Source organism: Panthera leo, chromosome C1 (genome assembly GCF_018350215.1).
Source record: "Panthera leo isolate Ple1 chromosome C1, P.leo_Ple1_pat1.1, whole genome shotgun sequence".
Taxonomy (NCBI): domain Eukaryota; kingdom Metazoa; phylum Chordata; class Mammalia; order Carnivora; family Felidae; genus Panthera; species Panthera leo.
The window spans coordinates 126,820,861-126,840,904 of record NC_056686.1 but is presented as its reverse complement, the minus strand read 5'-3'; positions in this window follow the sequence as shown (position 1 = coordinate 126,840,904).

Sequence of the window (20,044 nt, the reverse complement as noted above, 5' to 3'; positions counted from 1 at the left end):
GTATCTATTAAAATGGAATATGGTTTAGCCATAAAAAGGAATGAAGCACTTGATACATGCTACAACATGGATGAGCCTTGAAAGCATTTGCCATGTGATGAGGCATAAATGGCCACATATATGTTTCCATTTATAGCAAATTTCCAGAATAGGAAAATCCATACAGACAGAAAGCAGATTAGTGGTTGCCAGTGGTTGTGGGGAAAGGGAAAGGGGAAGTGACCACTTAATGTATAAGGGGTTTCTTTTCAGGGTGACAAAACTGTTCTGGAATTAGATAGCAGTGATGGTTGCATAACATTGTGAATGTACCAAAAGCCACTGAGTTGAACACTTTAGAACAGTTAAGGGGCACCTGGGTGGCTCAGTGGTTAAGCATCTGACTCTTGACTTCAGCTCAGGTCATGATCTCACAGTTTCATGAGTTCAAGCCCCACTTCTGGCTCTGCACTTACAGTACAGAGCCTGCTTGGGATCCTCTCTCCCAGTCTCTCTCCCCCCTGCCCCCCCACTCACACTAGCTCTTTATCTCTAAATAAATAAATGAATAAATAAATAAATAAATAAATAAAATGGTAAATTTTGTGTTGTGTGAATTTTACTTCCAAAAATTTTTTTGAATACTAATGAAGCATAAGAGAAAACAAAAGGCAAGAGATTAATATGGAAACTGGGAGTTAGAGTAGTGACTGTAACATGTGCAAACCACATTTTTTTAATGTTTGTTTATTTATTTTGAGAGAGAGAGAAAGAGCGAGCATGAGCAGGGGAAGGGCAGAAAGAGAGGGAAACAGAGGATCCAAAGCAGGCTCTGCACTGACAGCAGCGAGCCCGATGTGAGGCTCAAACTCAAGAACTGTAAGATCATGACCTGAGTCAGACACTTAACTGACTGAGCCACGCAGGCTCCCCAGCAGCAGCTGATTCTCAATGCAAGGTCCCAGTACTCTCTTCCCAGCTCTGAGCTAAGCCTAAACCCATGTGTACAACTGCGCTGGAAAGCTCCAACCAGAGGTCCCCAGGACACCTCAAACCCAACAGGCCCAACCTGGCCTATATCCCTCCACTGGAAGAACAGAACTGATTGAATCTCCAGACCTCTGTATTCTTTCTGTTCCTTCACTTAGTCTCTACCAGTGCTTCTTAAATGCCAAGAGGTAAAGGTTTGTATACACAAAATCAGGTAAACAGTACATTGGGGATTTAAGAGATCTATTAAGGGTAATTTTTACTCAGTTGATTTTTGCTACCTTTGAACTTCCAAAACTAACACACAGGTGATGTAACTCCTCTGTACTTACTTCTGTTCACAGCACTTATCACTTATAAATGAATTTTCCTCCTTTGCTAAACCCTGAATACAAGGCAAGGGCCTTCCCCCCCAGTCCTCTGGAAATAACTTGTTTCTATTCTCTGCTCTTTTTTCTATTGGGTGTGTCTTTTTCTTGTTGATTTATAAGTGCTCTTTACATATTATGGATACTGACTTGATAATTGGCATATACAGTGCTATTTTATCCTACTCTGTTTATTAATTTTAATGTTGTTTGTACCATTGTTCATTATATTACAGTTTTTGTTATTGTTGCTAATGCCATCATACCTGTCCATATTTTCATCCTTATATCTCTAGGTTCTATAAAAGTGCCTGGCACACAGACAATTCTCAATAAACACCTATGTATGGATTGAACAAAGTGAATAAGCAATTCTGTGCTGATGGGAGACTTCAAAACATCATTGGAGAAATTCTCATGTTTGAAAGTAGAAGTCTGGGGGAGGAGGGCCTTGCTAGTGTAACACTTAAGCATTGCTTTGAGATTTTTTTTCTCATGAGCTCATGGGCAGCTACTGCCCATCTTCTCTTTTCACATAGCCTCAGCTTCCAAGAAAGGTGAAGACTAGAATGCCCACTGTCTGTCACAACTCCAGTCTTTTCTCCCTGGACAACTTGTCCATGATTCTTCCATCAACTAAATAGAACAAATGAAATTACTCAGGTGGGGTAGAAGAGGCTGAGTGTCCTCCCTGCCTCCCAGTATCTTGGAAATCTAAACAATTTTAGTTGGTACCACATAAACACATGCTGGAACCTGAATCTTAATTTCACAAGCAATATCTTTTTTTCTCTCATTTTTCTTTCACTTCCTCTGGCCGGTCCTATCCTCTAACCTGATGGAAGCTTACTGAGGGAAATAAAAGCCACCACCTTTACACACCCACAGCTTGCTCAGTTTCCAAAAATGGCTCCAGCAAGAGTATCATGCTAAGAATTGTATGCACACACTTTTAAACACTGGCTCTGTCCTTCACCAGCTATTGAATCCTGAAGTGACCCAACTGCACTATGCCTCAGTTTCTTCAACTGTAAAACCCTGTTTTACAGAGTTATATTGAGAAGATTATCTGAGTACAAATATATCTTGGGGCGCCTGGGTGGCTCAGTCGGTTGAGCGTCCGACTTCAGCTCAGGTCATGATCTCACGGTCCGTGAGTTCGAGCCCCGCGTCGGGCTCTGTGCTGACAGCTCAGAGCCTGGAGCCTGCTTCCGATTCTGTGTCTCCCTCTCTCTCTGTCCCTCCCCCATTCATGCTCTCTCTCTGTCTCAAAAATAAATAAATGTTAAAAAACAAAAAACAAAAAACAAAAAAAAAAACAAATATATCTAGTCCTTGACAGTCCTGGAAAAGAAAAAACACTTGAAACTTTTGGATATTCCAAATACACACAGTTGTCTTGAGTCTTACCTGAAGGGAAAACTTTTGGTAGTGATTATGAAGTCTTCCATTCTAAGGAGAAGTGCTGATAGCTGAACACACACCTATACCCACAGGGCTAATTTGGCCATTGTTCTTCTTACTTAAAGAAGTTGTTATCATTGATTCTATTTCCTGGGGCTGATTTGAGACAAACTGGAACAAAATAAATGGTGTAGGATTTAACCTAGCCTAAACCAGGAAGGCTGACCAGACCTAGGGCCACCTGGTGGGGGGTGGGGTGGTGGAGGTGAGAGCTCTGGCTCAGTCAACAGCTGCTCTGCACTCAGGACAAGTTACCATCCAGTGATACGCAATCAAATGCTAGAACATTCCAGATGTTCACCATGAGCCTGGATAGGGTTCCTGCTAAACGTCTGTGGTTATTTCACCCAATCCAAACCCCTTCCAGCTTTCCCCTGGGCTCCCTGGCCCTAAGGTTGTGGGGTGGGGAAGAATCCCAGCCAGATTTCAGCAGAGCATTTTTCTTCCCTGGGTCAAAAAAGGGTTTTTCTTTCAGGTTTATCCATTTTTCATTTAAAAGTTGATATTCAACTTAACACAGTGAAACCTTACTCCCCAGAGGAATAGAAAAGTAAGCCACCCAAATCCTATTCAATAGGGTAAATATTGGAATAAGATAAGCATCTCGGCTGCCTTAAAAAGACCATTGTATTCCGGCAAACTGCCATTTCCTTACCTAGAGGAAGGCTCTGAATTCAGAAAGCCTGAAGCTCCAATGAAGGGGCTGAGCTGTAGTAAAAGAAAGCTATTATTATAGTCACCATTTATCCAGCCCTGCCATGTGCCAAGTTCCAATCAAAAGCTTCATCCGCTAAGTTTATCTTTTTAGCAACCCTTCAGGGTTGGTATCTCTATCCCCATTTCTTGGAGCACTCTCTCTTGACCCGTTTTCACCAAGACTGCATAGCCACCTCCCTCCCGTGCCCCAGTTAGATGGATGGGCCAATAATACTATCTTGGTTCCATTCTTCTGGACTTATAACATGGTCTTAGGCAAGTGGTACCTCCTTTAGCATCATTCTTTCCATCTCTGCCTCTGAATTTTCCACCTTCTTCCTGGGATAATGTGTAAAACAACAGGAACACTAGAGGCTGCTCTTTACTGACTAACCTACCACTGATTCTACACACTGTATATGTGTTATTTAATTTAATCCTATAAATTCAATACTATTATTAGCTGTATTTTACAGAGGCATGGGAGGTTAACAAACTTGCCTAACCCATTGACTCAGAATCCTGTGTTTTGTTTTGTTTTTTCTCTCTTAAGTTTATTTATTTATTCAGAGAGAGAATGCTAGCGGGGCAGGGACAGAAAGAGAGGGAAAGAGAGAATCCCAAGCAGGCCCCACACTGACAGCATGCAGCCAGGCACGGAGCCCAAACCCCACGAAACCATGAGATCATGACCTGAGGCCAGATCAAGAATCAGACGCCCAACCGTCGGAGCCACCCAGGAGCCCCCAGAATCCTGTGTTTTTGAGCAAAGTCTAGGCCAGACAACAGTTTGAAAGAACAGAAAGCCTGCCTTGACTTCTTTAAGACAAAGTCTGCACCCATGAAAGTTCAGGCTGACATTTTTCCCAAAGGGCCTGTCAGTCTGCAGGTGTTGATCAGGCTTTGTTCCAAACTAAGGGAAGCGCTTAGAAAATCTCAAGATGTTAAAAAAAAGCCATTGATCCCAGAAAGTCACTGAAAATTCCAGAAGTTTCCTTTGGGTGCAAAGAGCAAGAGAGAGCCCTCTGTTTAAAAAAAAAAAAAAAAAGTAGAAAAGTCTTTGATTTCACTTGACTCAGGATAGCATGAAGGGGCTTCCCCGAAATCCCTGGGTGTTTGTAAGCCCTAGTACAGAGCCTAGTCTTGAAAGGCCCACTGCGATGTAAGTTTTCTCTCTGAAATGTGAAAGGACAGCCTAAGGACGTCACATTAGGTGGTCACAGGTTGATCTTCTGTCTGTGGGGGTTGGGTTGGTGGGTTTTGTTTGTTCTGGATTTTAAATTTCTCCTGAAGTTTGTGTTTCTAGATGACTATCTCCTGAGCAGTCAAGCAAATGGACAAACACATTAGAGCAAAAACAAACATTTACATAGGCAGGGAAGTTCTTTCTCCCAAGTCCTAATTCACAGGACTGTATCCATTTAGGGATTAAAACAAGCTGGCTTTTTTTTTTTTTTTTTTTTTTTTTTCCTTGAGGAGAGTGGATTCTTTCCAGAATTCCCATACTTTAGAGAGCAGGAACAAACTTTAATGACAGGATTCTTTCTTCTCTTTCCACAAATGAAAACCCAATTCAGATGAGCAATGCACATTGTAACTATTTGCAGCCTCATCATGCTCCAGCAAATGAATCCCAACAATTAGCCTCTTCTTTTCCATTAGACCATGTCCTTGAATTCCAGAAAGCTAGTATGAGAGCCAACCATCTATATATACATATAATTGTTTTAAATTAATCTAGTGAGCTCTAGCCAGTCACTACTCTGGGAGATTAATTATTCCTTCTTCTCTTAAATCCAAGCAGCCCATGTAGATCTAAAATTATGGAAAGTTTATGCTAAAATGCTCCTTGGGGATCATCTAGTCCAGGGTTTTCAAACTGAACCATTAGGGGTCAGGAAGTCAATATAATGGGTTATGATCAGCATTCTTTAAAAATAGAAAACACAGAAAAAAAAAAAATAGAAAACACAGAGAATTTCACATAGTAAGGGTAATTATTTTTTCATAAAAGTATTATCTCAGTTATATACATAGGTCTGAGGGTCACGACATAAAACTGTGGACACTTTTTTCTTTTTCTTAAGAGAGAGCAAGCAGGGGAGGAGTAGAGAGAGGAAGAGAGAGAATCTCAAGCAGGCTCCCCACTGTTAGCACAGAGCCCCGTGTGGGACTCAAACTCAAAAACAGTGAAATCATGACTTGACCTGAAATCAAGAGTTGGACGCCTAACTGACTGAACCATTCAGGCACCCCGACATTTCTTACTATGGTTCCTGGCCTAAAAAGTTTGAACACCGTTGACCAATCTTCTGCTTTTACAGATGGGGAAGATGAGGCCCCAGGAGGGAAAAATGACTTACCCAGGGTTCTGCTGCAGACCAGGGTGGGATCCAGTCCTTCTCCATTCCCTCCCTAACACACTGACTCCCTCCCAGCACCCTCCCACTGGTCAGCACACAACTCAGGCAGAATTCCCCTTAAGGGCCCAATAGCACCTATTCTTTTTGTCACCCCACAGCACTGAGTACAGTGCAGAGCTCCTGGTAGGTATTGAATATTCACTTGGTGAATCACTGAGGTGGGCAGAAGATGGCTCAGGGAATAAAAATGGTAAGAAAATGCCCTGAAGAGGTAACTGGTGGCTCAGTTGGTTAAGCGTCCAACTCTTGGTTTTGGCTCAGGTCATGATCTCACACTTTGTGAGTTCAAGCCCTGCATGGGGCTCTGTGCTGACAGTGCAGAACCTGCTTGGGATTCTCTGTCTCCCTCTCTCTCTGCCCTTCCCCCATTTGCACCAATATGTGTGCATGCTCGCTCGCTCTCTCTCTCTCTCTTTCTTTCAAGATAAATAAATAAACATTGAAAATGCCCAGAAAAGGAGAAGAGCTCCATGGGAAGGGCCACCATGTTTGTGGGTTCCTGAACACTATTGACAATGATCCCAACAATAACCATCTACCAGCTATGTCCTCCCAGGTAGATGGGCTAAGCTTTAAGAATAAAATACCTCATTCAATCCTCACAAGAAGCTGGTGGGATGCTATTATCCAGGACCTACAGAGGTTTGGGAACTTGGCCAAGGTCATTTGGTTAGTCAAGATTCACCCTTAAACAGTTGGGCTTTCAGACTCCACACTCTTAACCCTCCCCTCCACTCCTCCTTCTGAGAAATGGCAGACACACACACACACACAATGTCAGCTTTTGCAACAATGATTAGGTGCTTACTCAACTTGCTGCAAGACTGAATGAGTAGACAAAGGAAGAGGACCTACTCTAGCTTGCTGAGAGGCTAACGGCTGAAGTAGAGAACTGCTAGAGCAGGTCTGGCCTGGATAAACAAGCTAGCACAGGAGAAACCTTTTTCAAAAGGGGGAGCAGATGCCCCTGGAACGCAGATTGGAGGAGACTTTTCCACCTCTCCTTCCACCCTCCTATTGCTGCCCTCTGTGCCTGCCATTGCTGACAGAGCCAAAAGGAGCAACCACATCCTCAGTCTAGGGGCCTGGAATATGGGTTTATAAGCCGGAGAAGAAGTGTGATGGGCCTATTCCCTAAACCAATGCTTCTCCAAATTTCCTGTTTAAAAAAAAAAAAAATTAATGTGAGTTTGAGCCGAGGAAGAAAATAACTCTGCTTTTCATCAGCTTGGACTCCAGGGGCTCTCAAAGGCAGAGTGTCAAGTTAAAACATACAGCTAAAATAAAGAGGGAAAAGAAAAGAAAAGCCTGTCTCTGGGAGCCTTTTCTTTCTATTCTTCACTGTCAAGGAGGCAAATCTGGTTTGATTATTCTTTTTTCTACTCCCCTTAAGAAATTCTCAATATGATTGGCAAGAAGTCAGGAATAACAAGATAGAGCAGTGATGTAAATGCCTGTGGAAACAGTGGGTTCTTTGTGCTGATCTTGTCTATGAAGTCACAAAGTGGGGAGAAAAGCTGGGATCTGGGCTTTGATGCAGAGCCCTCGCATGTAAAATTTACAGTATCCTTCCTATCGGAAATGCTTAAATACTTTCCCTACAGGTATTTACAATCTGTCTCAACATTTGGCTGACTCCTGGCGATTTTCTCCCTTCATTCACATTAACTACTTAAAGGAAAACCCCAGGGCAGCATTAGAGTAGCACATTAAATTAAAACAAAGGATAAATCACCAAAGAAACATTGGAGGGTCTGGAACACAATCTTCCTCTGAGAGAAAACAAAACAAAACAAAACAAAAACCCAAAACCATTATTCTTCACAAATAGAAAACAATGACAAGGTATTGACAAGGATCTAGAAAGTGGAGAAAACTAGTTCAGGCAAAACTGCATTTGAAACCACAATACTCTTCTCTTTCAAACTCCCAAAGCTCTGATATTCCACTGCCCTATACCATTTCCCGTGTAGAGTCCCTTTAATAATCATAATAGACAAAATCCTTCCCTGTGTCTAACTTAATCTTTCTAACTGCAGTTTAATTTGAATTGTCTTATGTCTTGTTCCCAATAGAAAGAGAAGCACTATGTATATACATCTTACCATCTCCCAAGCTTCTGGGAAACTTGCCTGGAAGTAGCCCCAAGACTCATGTTTTATCTTATGAATTGTATACGCCATACCAGTGTTATCCATGTTTGTTTTCATATGAAAGTACTATTTGAGCTGTCATCAAATTAAATGGATCCACTAGGAAAATAACACTGTGTTTATCCAATTGCTGGGAGGACACCCAGCTCACCGGCCTGCATCCCCATTAATAAACCCAGCTCTGGGGCGCCTGGGTGGCTCAGTCGGTTGAGCGTCCGACTTCGGCTCAGGTCACGATCTCACAGTCCGTGAGTTTGAGCCCCGCGTCAGGCTCTGGGCTGACAGCTTGGAGCCTGGAGCCTGCTTTGGATTCTGTGTCTCCCTCTCTCTCTCTGCCTCTCCCCTGCTCATGCTCTGTCTCTCTCCGTCTCAAAAATAAATAAAAACATTAAAAAAATAAATAAAAAATAAAAAAAATAAACCCAGCTCTGAATAAGGTCTCTATTCTTTACAATGGTTTTGGCTGCAAGGAACAACACATCTAATTTAAAGCAGCCTAAACAGTGATGAAAATGTATTACTGTACATAAAATATTCCGGAGGTGGATGGTAGGAGGTTGTTTCAGTGCCTCAAAAATGTCATCAAGGACCCAGGTTCCTGGCAGCTTTCCATGCCCCCCCAGGATTGGCATGCTGGCTAGATCCTTTGGCTTGTCCCATCATGGGCACAAGATGGGTGTCATGGTGATGGCAATCTAAATGAACACCCCAGCATCTGACTGAAGAAAATGAATGCTTCCTCTCATGAATCATGCTTGATTAAGGAAGAAATGTTCCCCAAAGTTCCCCCAAGAAACTTTCCCTCAAGCCCCATTGGCCATAATTGAACCACATGCCTACTGTAGGTTGAATGTTTATGAACCCCCAAAACTCCTTTGTTGAAACTCTAACCCCCACAGTGATGGTACTAGGAGGTGGGGCCTTTGGGACATGATTGGGTTAAGGCACAGCCCTCATGAATGGGATTACTGATCTTGTAAAAGTGGCCTAAGAAAGCTGCATCCCCACCATCAACCCCATTCATCATGGGAGCATACAGTGAGAAGGCACCATCTCTGAGGAAGCGAGCCAGTGCCATGATCTTAAACTTCCCAGCTTCTAGGACTGTGAGAAATGAATGTCTGTTGTTTATAAGCCACCCAGTCTATGGTAATCTGTTATAGTAGCCCGAATAGACTAAGATAGTGCCTAACCCTTAGTTGTAAGGAAGACTGGAAAATGGAAAATCTGACATTGTCAAAAGCTTATAGTAAAAGGTAACTTTGGCCAGCAAGGAAGTAGATGAAGTAGGGGCCTCATAACTCCCCACTGGACAGGCAAACCAAAGGATCTACCACAGAGCCCTGATCCCATTGGCCCAGTCCTCATGATGGGGAAGGGAGCTAGGTACAACCACTTTGAATGAAGAAGACTTTCAAGGGACCCAGGCAAGTAGCCCTAGGAACTGTGGTTTTCTTATTTTTATAGCATTTTATTCCCTTCTTTCAGTCCTTTCTGACCCACTACTTCTATCTTCCTGTACCCCTTCTCTGCCTAGCACTACGGTCACAAACTTCCTAGAACAACTAGGGTTCCCTCATCTGCCACTGGATCTAGGCCTAGTTTCATTGGTACAGGCTTTGTTCCAAATCAAGGTCACAAACTCAAATGCCTCCATATGCATATTCTATACACATATATTTTCTTACCATAAAAAAAAGGGGGGGAAGTTCAAGAATAAATAACAAATGACATTTAACCTCAGTGTTGGGGATCAACAGGGAATGGTGGGGGTGGGGGGGATAATGAACAGACAAATCACATCCCCTTCTAATGAGGATAGTAAAATGTCAACATATAGGAATACAGACATAGGATTGCCAGATAATCCTACTTTTCTACAGAAGTCAGAAATCAAGATTATTTTTTACAAAAGTATATAAATGTTGGCTCAGTTGTTTTTTTTTTTAATAATGTGCAAGCCAAACCCAAATGCACATCTCCGTTCAAGAACTTGCCCTCCATTCTTCCATCAAAGCGTCTTTCTCCCTACTGGACTTGCTAGGTCTGGCAAAGCCATCTCTTCACATTATGGCTTTTCTTGACTACTGACCCTCCCCATGACCCAATTCTTCATTCTTGGATAACTGCAGTCCATATTCTTTCTGGCCACCAAGGAATTCTCAGGACTTCACCATCCCTGTTGACAACACATCAGACCTCTTGACCCCATAGTCCCTGCATCACAGCCTCATTTCACATTGGTATTTCTAGGCTGTTTCCCTGGTGAGTACACAGCTGAGGCCTTTCCCTTCTGACTGCACTCTTCCACTCCACTGTGGCATCAGCTCTTTGCCGTCACTAAGACCTTTCTGGACTTGACCCCTCTGCCTTCCCCTTGTGCAGCTGTCAGCAGTGCAGACCACAGGAAAAACCTATTCCCCATCCTTCTGTAACCACCTGCTTGTTCCAAACACCAGACCCCAGCCCTGGATCCCCTCATCCAGTTCTGTGTTCTCTAGTTCTGATCCTGGGCTGAGGATGTTGCTGGGCATCACCAGACACCATGGACTTGGTCCACTATTAATCCATTCTGTCTTACTTTCCACTGAGCCCTTACCTTTTGTTACTACTACTATTCCACAGTGGCCCCTCCAAACATTGTGTCCCTCTCATTGAGTCGTCAGGCTATTCAAAATCCCCACTGTCAGCAGATAATGCCAATGACAATGATATGCAGTGGGTTCTTTGTTAAGAACCTGCATGTTCTGGGTATTTTACAATATGTCATTGAGTCAGCTCTTCAAATTAGATACCATCCCCATTTATAGATGTAGTAACTGTCATATCATTGGAAATACACAGATTGCCTAAGATCAGATGGCTAGTTTCCCAGAAAGGAACACATCTATGCTACTTGGCTCCAAAGCCTCACCCTTTACCCTTTAACCCACTGAACTAATTCTGCCAGTCTCCTCTCTTCCCTGCATTGTCTCTCTCAGCCCACATGATTTCTCCCTTCCCTTGTATCTCAAAGGAAGAGTGGTCCCTCCTACCTGGAGCTAGCAGCCACTCTATGCCCATAATTGCCTCTTCTGTACTCCCTTTCCATCTTCTAATGGTTCTTGGATTTTTCAATTTCTTCCTCTCTCCACAACACTGCCCTAAGTCCCTCCCCACTATATACTTCCCCTTTGTCACAGCCAGGAATGGAGCTCCATGTCCCTGAAAAGCCTTCACTTATTTCCACACCCTTCTCTGCTATGTTTCTCCTTCAATGTCATCATCAATCTAGCCAGTTCCTAAACTAATTCAAGCCAAAGTGTTAATGGATGTTATCCCTTTTAAAAACTGGAATAGAAGGGGCGCCTGGGTGGCGCAGTCGGTTAAGCGTCCGACTTCAGCCAGGTCACGATCTCGCGGCCCGTGAGTTCGAGCCCCGCGTCAGGCTCTGGGCTGATGGCTCGGAGCCTGGAGCTTGTTTCCGATTCTGTGTCTCCCTCTCTCTCTGCCCCTCCCCCGTTCATGCTCTGTCTCTCTCTGTCCCAAAAATAAATAAAAAAACGTTGAAAAAAAATTAAAAAAAAAAAAAACTGGAATAGAAGCCGTTGAAAGTTTACCCACAGAAAGAACAATTTTAGGAGAAGGAAAGTTTAAGGATATGATTTTTGAGTTAAGAGATAATAGACTAAATGAGTGGGACCATGGCACCTCTTCTATGGGGGGGGGGGGGAACCCCGCTGGACCACACATAAAGGACTCATCCCAGTTTCTTCCCAACATGCCTCAGAATTTGATCTTCACAACAACCTATTTGAAATAAGTATCATGAGCCCTTCTTTTCAGCTAAGGAAAGTAAGGGCCAGAGAGGTTAAGAAACTTGCCCAAAGTCACACAGGCCAGTAGCCTAATATAGCTGGGATTTAAATCTGGGTCACCTGACTCCCCAGCCCCTGATCTTTTCATAAGACAAGAAGGTCAGGGTTGTACAATTGCAAATGCTAAAACAGACACACAGGACAGAGCACTACACCCCTCTCTTCTAAGTTTTCCACGTGACTCCTAGCATCCCCTCCTTCCCAGAGCAGCCTCAGAGGACAAATGACTGCCATTTACGGGTATGACTGGAGTTTGTATTCTCCTCCAGATTTCTATCTTCCTTCCCAGATACCAACCCTTCTAGGTGGTAGCTAGTTCTTTAAGTACTGGAAGATAGAAAGGCCCGTGGCTAAGGACCTAAAAGAATGTGGCTAGTATGATTCAGTCTGAGAGAAGACAGATGACTTACGTGTTGTGCGGGCTATAGAAGCCCACGAAAAATGTTTGTTCTGAGGGACTATTTGAGCACATTTTTACATGGGTCTAACTTTTGAAAATCCTACCTGCCAAAGGGCAAACAAATGATCCAGGGTTAATTTGCCCCATGTGATGGTTAAGATTGCTAGAGCTAAGTCAGGAATCCTCTAAGGAAGCTCTTTTTAAATGTCCAGGTAGCAATTCAGCAGAATCTGTTTTCATGCAGCCTGAAAAACAGAAAGTCAAAAATGTTCTTAGCGTCAGTACATGGGTTTTTTATGCTAAAAGCAGAGGCAGATCTGACAGGTGTTGGAGCAAAAGCTCCTATTTCAAGTTCATACAGATAACATCTTCAGATAACACGGAGGTAAGAAACCTAGGATACCTTCTCTGAAATAATTGCTACTGCGAAGCCTGGGGCTATTAAAAAGAGAAGAGGAAGAAGAAAAAAAAGACTCTCAATTGCACCAGCAAACTTTCAAGGCTCCTGCTGCCTGGTCTGGAGCCTTTGTTAGGAGGCTCATTGTTAAACAGGACAGCTACCAGAGCAAAGGAACCTCTGTCGGAATTCAGCTTCCATTGAGAGGTTATCAGCAGCTATTGTTTTGATGTTTCATTTGCAATGTTCAGGGGAGGAAACAGCCCTCACGTTTATGGCACCAATTCATTAGACATATTGGCTGGCTTCTTTCCCTGGGCTCCGGAATGATTTGCCATTTATGAAATGTCCTCTCTTCCAACTGTGCAAATGCCAAGTTATTCATTTGAAGTTCATGGCCCCTTTTCCCTCTTTATGCTCCCAGCTCTCTCCCTCTCCCACAAGTCACTCAGCGGCCGGGCAGGAAAAACTCCAGTGAACCCAGCGCAATCGGCAGAGGCATCAGACTTCCCAAACTTCCTCCTCTCCAATAAACGGGGTCTAACTGTTAGAGCAAATAACCCAAAGCTGCTTGCTCCCCCCAACCCCCAGCCCTCTCACAGCCCGGTTCCTCTCCCATTCCCATATTAAGGAAACAATGAAGCGAACACACCAGGATATTCTGGGGCGGACAGCGATCTCCAGCAATAAATTACTTCCTCACTTAGTGACTTTTATGGGTCAGGGAAACCATATGGCCCATGCAGCCGGCTCCAGGTCAACTCCAGCAAATTTGATGCTCATTTGTCTCACCCTGATCATATTAAAAGACTGTGGGGTGCCCAATCCTAAAGTTTTCCATCACCCCTACTCTCCAAATGCATGCAATTCACTCTCAATGACCGAGCTGCCTTCTTTTCTTGCTCTGTTCTCCCCCTTCTCAGCCTACTGGCTGACTTATGCTTAGCTGCTGGTATCTGGTTCTCCCTCAGCCAGCATCTTTCCAGGGCAGCCTGGTAGGGGGAATAATATTCCTTTAGGATTTATTGCCCTGACTGATGTACTTCTCTACATCTTTATCCTGCCTTTTCATCATCTTGGTGACAGAATTATGTAATATATGTTGCCTCTAGTACTAATTTGCCAAATTAGGCAGGGAGAGGCTGACCTGGGTCCACTTACCCCTGTTCTCACTTTGGTGCTGTGGGTGTCTTGGGAGGCCACCCCTTTGTGACACGGCATTGAGTAGGGCATCACTTCCAAGCCCACTGCCACTCAGAATGCTCTTAGGTTGTGTTTCTCAAAGTGGGGGCCCAGAATCCCCCCAATGGGCAGCTGTGAGGGATGCATAGGATGGGTGGACCCACATGAAGCCCCAGAATAAACCAGCCATTTCCTACTGGCATGTCAGGTAGAGAGAAGAGGGCTGAAAGTAATTTAACTGATAGGTAATTCAAAACATCTTCATATTAAAATAGCCTGAATTTAGCATACACTGGAAAGCAAAAACTTGGTCAGTTTAGACAAATTGATTTCTCATTTGCAGGAGGCCACTGTGGGTCACCATCCTCCCCTAGACTCCCACCCTCAGGATAATTTCCCCTCTTCTGTTCCCAGAAGTATTTTAGTGAAAAGTATGAGAATTGGGCTAGGTGGAGATTCTGAATGCTATTTACAAAAATAATAATAGTTATTACTGCTTTCTCTGAGATGATTTTTCCTCAAGCAATGTTATCATTATATTTCTGTGCATGGATTAATAATAATAATTAAGTTTCTGCTGTGTGCCATCTCAAAGAAGGTATTATTATTCCATTTGACATTTTACAGATGAGCAAACTAAAACCCAGAGAAATTAAATGATTTGCCCAAAGTCTTTTAATCAGTAACTGGAAGAAGCAGGATACGAACTCGTATTATCTGGTCCCCAAAACTACTTCTTATTGCAGTACAAAAGAAAATGACCAAACTTTAAAAAGAAATAAATGAAAATCTTGAATCTCCAAAAATTTCAGTATTAAAAATTACAATCTACAATTTATTGAGCACTGACCATGTGCTAGAAATTATTTTAAGCATTTTATATATCTCATATAGTCACAACAACTTTTGGAATTAGGGACTATTATACTCACTTTGTAGGTGAAGAAGCTGAGGCAGAAAGTTAACAGTTTATGAGGACAGGAACCACATCTATCTTGTTCATTCTTTTTTTTTTTTTTTTTTAATTTTTTTAATGTTTATTTATTTTTGAGGCAGAGAGAGACAGAGCATGAGCAGGGAAGGGGCAAAGAGAGAGGGAGACACAGAATGTGAAGCAGGCTCCAGGCTCTGAGCCGTCAGCACAGAGCCCGACGCGGGGCTCGAACTCACGGACTGTGAGATCATGACCTGAGCCGAAGTCGGACGCTCAACCGACTGAGCCACCCAGGCGCCCCTTGTTCATTCTTTTATCATAATATTATCCTGGCATATAGTAGGCAATGGTTGAGTGAATTAATTGAATGTTATAGTTACAAAATACCTAACTGAATATTAATGAGGGCAATGGGGGTAGATCAACCATTTTGTTTATCTTGTTCATAATTTGATCACTAGTATCTACCATAGTTTTGGTACATTAGTTGAATGAATAAACTAAATCTTATATTCACATAATATTAAATTTACTATTAATATATTGAATATGTGACATCAACCTGTTTAGTATTAGGTACCTATATAGGGTGACGTATTAGTCAGGACTTTCTGGTTGCAAATGACAGAAATCATTACAAACTACGATAAGAGGGAAAAAAAAAGACAAAGTAAGGAAAGAAGGAAGAAATTGGCACATGGAACTACAAAGTTCAGAGCTGGACTTCAGGTAAGACTGTATCCAGGAGCTCCATCAAAAGCACTTAATAGTTCAATTTTCCTTTCACAGACTCTTCCACATGGTGGCAAGACCCTGTTGGTCATATCATCCTTAAAGCTAATGCTGACAGAGAAAAGTGACTCTTTCCATTTCCAGCACAAGTTCCAGCACAAGTTCCAGAAAGAACTCAGATTACACCAGCTGGAGTCACAAGTCCGTCCTTGAACTAATCACTGAAGCTAGGAAAATGGTGTTCTGATTAGAGAGGCCTCTCTCCTCTGGAAGAGAGAGAAAAGCCACTTTCCTTCCCAAGCTATGTGGAATAGGTTCCCTCTAAAAAACAAGTTTTGGGGGGCGCCTGGGTGGCTTAGTCAGTTAAGTGTCTGACGTTAGCTCAGGTCATGATCTTGCAGTTCATGAGTTTGAGCCCCATGTGGGGCTCTGTGCTGACAGCTCAGAGCCTGGAGCCTGCCTCAGATTCTGCTTCTCCCTCTCTCTCTGCCCCTCCCCCATTGCGCGTGCTCGCGCGCGCTCTCTCTCTCTCTCTCTCTCTCTCAAAAATAAGCATTAAAAAAGTTTTAAAACAAGTTTTGGTTTTTAGATGAAATGGGAAAGGGGAACCATGTTGGGCAAAAGCTCTGGCTGCCATATTGGCAAGAAAACCCATGACTTTCCCTCATGGGTTCTGGCCCCAAGAGTGAGACTCCCGAATCTACAGATTTCTTCCTATTACTTTCCTTCAGCCTGGATCTGGGCTTCCTGGAGATGCATTCCTGAGGATTAAAGCATCTTCAGGCAAGTCACTTTCTAGTCCCCTCTCAGCCCCAGGCCCACCCCCACAAAATCTTAAACAGGGTCTTCCTTTGGTGTACAATGTTGGTATTGGACAGGGAAGAGGAGCCATCCAGGCCCTCCAACTCATGACTCATTTGTCCTACTCACATTTACACTGCATTCCCCAGCTCTCTGCTCCGGATACATGTTTCCTACTCTGATGCCATTTTTCAGTCCTTTATAATGGGCCTTCCCCTGTTACATGCCAAGTGCATATCTAAGTGTGTAAGAGCATCAGTCATGGTCTGGCAATGGGGATGAAAGATGGTCTCAATTCTCACTCATCATCACAAAATCAGTAATGTGTGCAGAGAAGTCAGGCCCATTTATGAGAGGCTATGATCTGTGACAGACCAAATGACACATTTTCAAGTGTTGCTGCAGGGCCTCCAGTAAGAGGAGCAGCACCACTGAGTCCACTTCAGGCCTGGGTCCTCTTGCCCATGCGTGGATTCTGACAGTCACAAAGGCACAGTGTTGTTCACAGCACTTCAACTGCACAATTTTTACATCATGGGGTAGCACAGGGCTTAATTTTACTTTCAGTGGTGCAAGAACCTTCAGGGTTACTTCCAAATCTCTGATGCACCCTCTGATGAAGAAACTGCTTATCAGGACTTACAATCCTGGCCCAAAGAGTTATAAAAAAAAAAAAAAAAAATAGTACAAAGCATCCTATCCAGCAGCTGCAAACTGGCAGCCCTTAAGCTGATTATGATTCATATACATGTTTTGCGGGGTTCTGGGAGTACTTACCAATAAGGAAATTTCACCTCTAAAAAATCCAGAGTCCTGGGGCGCCTAGTGGCTCAGTCAGTTAAGCATCCAACTTCGGCTCAGGTCATGATGTCATGGTTCATGAGTTCAAGCCCCGCATAGGGCTCTGCACTGATAGTGCAGAGCTTGCTTGGGATTCTCTCTCTCCCAGAGAGAGGGTCCCTCTCTCTGACCCTTCCCCATTCATACTTTCTCCCTCTCTCAAAATAAATAAATAACATTTTTTTAAAAATCTGGAGTCCTTATTTATCATAAAATTCAAAAGATCAGACAAGCTAGGCCCACAATCCAGCATGGTAGCCATCAGCAGAGGCAGAAGCTGTAGCTGCTCCATTTAGGCAGGTGAAAATTCACTAGTTCTCCACAGTCTTTACCATTCCCTATTGTCTCCCATTTGCATTACCCACCACACCCCTCATAGGCACTTAATTCTGCAGCTCCCGACTATCTACACCTCTCTTGTGACAGCAGATTTCCAAGGAGGCCCAAAACGGCAGAATGGCTTGCTCAATTCAGACTGAAATTCTGTTTGTTGTTATTTTTAACAATATGCTGACTTTTCCTTTTTGAAAAATTATTATACAGTAAAACTGTTTTTGTATATAGTTCTATGAATTTTAACACATGTATAAATTCATGTGATCTCCACCACAATCAGGAAATAAAACAGTCCATCACCCCCAAGAAACTGTGTCATGCTGCCCCTTTATTGCCACTCCCTCCTGCCATCACTACCCCTCAGCAACCACTGATCTGTTCTCCATCACAATAGTTTTGCCTTTAAAGCCTATCAGAAAAGTGAAATCATACATTATGTAACCTTTTAATGCAGGCTTCCATAATGTTTGTATCACTTGAGGTTTTGGTAAACCAGTAGTTCATTCCTGTTTATTACTGTGTGGTGTTCCTCTGTATAGCTATAACACGGTTTTTCTGCAGACTGAAATTCTTGATTCAAATTCAGAGAGATTTTTTGAGAGGTGGGGCAGTGGGGTGCTGCTTGAAACTGGCTGGTGACAGTTGATTGTTAACTTTTCAGAAACTATGCCAGCTGGTTGCTAAACACAGCCATTAAACAGTTAAATTAAATGTAAAAGAACTAACTACTCAAAATTCATCACTGAAAATTATTACTAGAATTACTAGATTCTACTATTATCAAAGATCATGAGGTTATTTCATCTATTGCATCTGTATGGTGGGAGTACTGTATAATGACAGGCAACTTTCCAAATTTGTGTTCAGCGGCTTCATGTTGCTGCCATTAAATCCGTCATGATGACTATTTACACCATGGAAATCTGCAAATGCTACAAATCAGGTGCCTGATTCCTTCCTTCCTTCCTTCCTCCCTCCCTCTTTCCCTCCCTCTCTTCTTTCCTCCCTCCCTTTCTTCCTTCCTTCCTTCCTTCCTCCCTCCCTCCTTCCCTCCCTCCTTCTTTTCCCCCTCCTTTCTCCTTTTCGCCCACCCTCCTTCCCTCCCTCTCTTCTTTCCTTCCTTCCTTCCTTCCTTCCTTCCTTCCTTCCTTCTTCCAGAAAGCAGTTATCAAACATTTACTAGCACACTGTGGGGTGGGAAAAGTTTGAAAGAGCCTAGATCCTCTCTACAGCAGATGCTTCACCCATTGTCCTCACTGGTTCCCTCCCTACTGCACACTGTGCCCCAGCTTTTCTTATAGATTCTAGTTGGGTCAAAGTGTATCATCCCCTGGGGAAAGGATGGGGAGATGGGGACACTAAACATGGTAAAAGCCTGACAAACTGCACTTCCCAACAGTATGTTCAGTAGAAGTGCCCTGAGCTGGAGTGAAGATGCCTGGTTATTGCTCTGCCTCACAGGGGCATGGAGCATAATTCTTTTTTCCTACCTCCCCAACTTTTCCCACAGCATGAACCTCACCTGGGAAGTGCTCCTACACAAACCTACTCCTCATCCAACTCCTCCTGCCACTGAACCTCCTCAGTGAAAGGAGGAAGCTAGGTGGAATCAGAGTTTGCAAAACCCAAAGTTCAAAGGCACACCTCCCAGGGATCACCAGGATGCAGAGGCTGGGACAAGAGGATGTGGGGTGGGGGTGGCTCTGGACCCTCCACCTCCTACTTCAACTAAAGCCCCTTCACTTTTATGCTTCACTTTAATGTTTTATAGATGAGGGATCAATGTAAGATTTCCTTTGAAAAGGTGTTTCTGCTACTAAAAGAAAGTAAAAACTCTTTGAACACAAGTGTTTAACCCTAAAAAAAAAATCCCTCATTGGAACTACAGCAAGAGGCTCCTAAATGGTCTTCCAGTTTCCACTCTAGCACCTCCCTTCTCCCCTCCCCACCCCCCAACACACAGCAGCAGCCACTGTGATCCGGTTAAAATGCAAATCAAATCATTTCACTTTTCTCCTCAAGATTTTGCCATTTTCCCATAGCAGTCAGGATAAATCTAAAGTCTTTATTTTTTTTTCTTTTTTAAAAAAAATTTTATTTTAACATTTATTATTGAGAGACAAACAGAGAACAGAGCATGAGCATGGGAGGGACAGAGAGAGGAGTAGACACAGAATCTGAAGGAAGCTCCAGGCTCTGAGCTGTCAGCACAGAGCCCGATGTGAGGCTCGAACTCACAAACCCAGTGAGATCATTGACCTGAGCCGAAGTCACATGCTTAACTGACTGAGCCACCCAGGCACCCCAAATCTAAAGTCTTTAACATGCACCATAAGGGTCTGGCCCCAAGCTCTCCCTCTGACCTCATCTTCACTCACCACACTTACCACACACCTGGCCTCTGTACCCTTCTTCACAGGTGCCAGTCATGGTTCAAGCACATTCCCACCCCCCAGGATCTTTGCATAGCTTTCTAGAATGCTCTTCCTCTC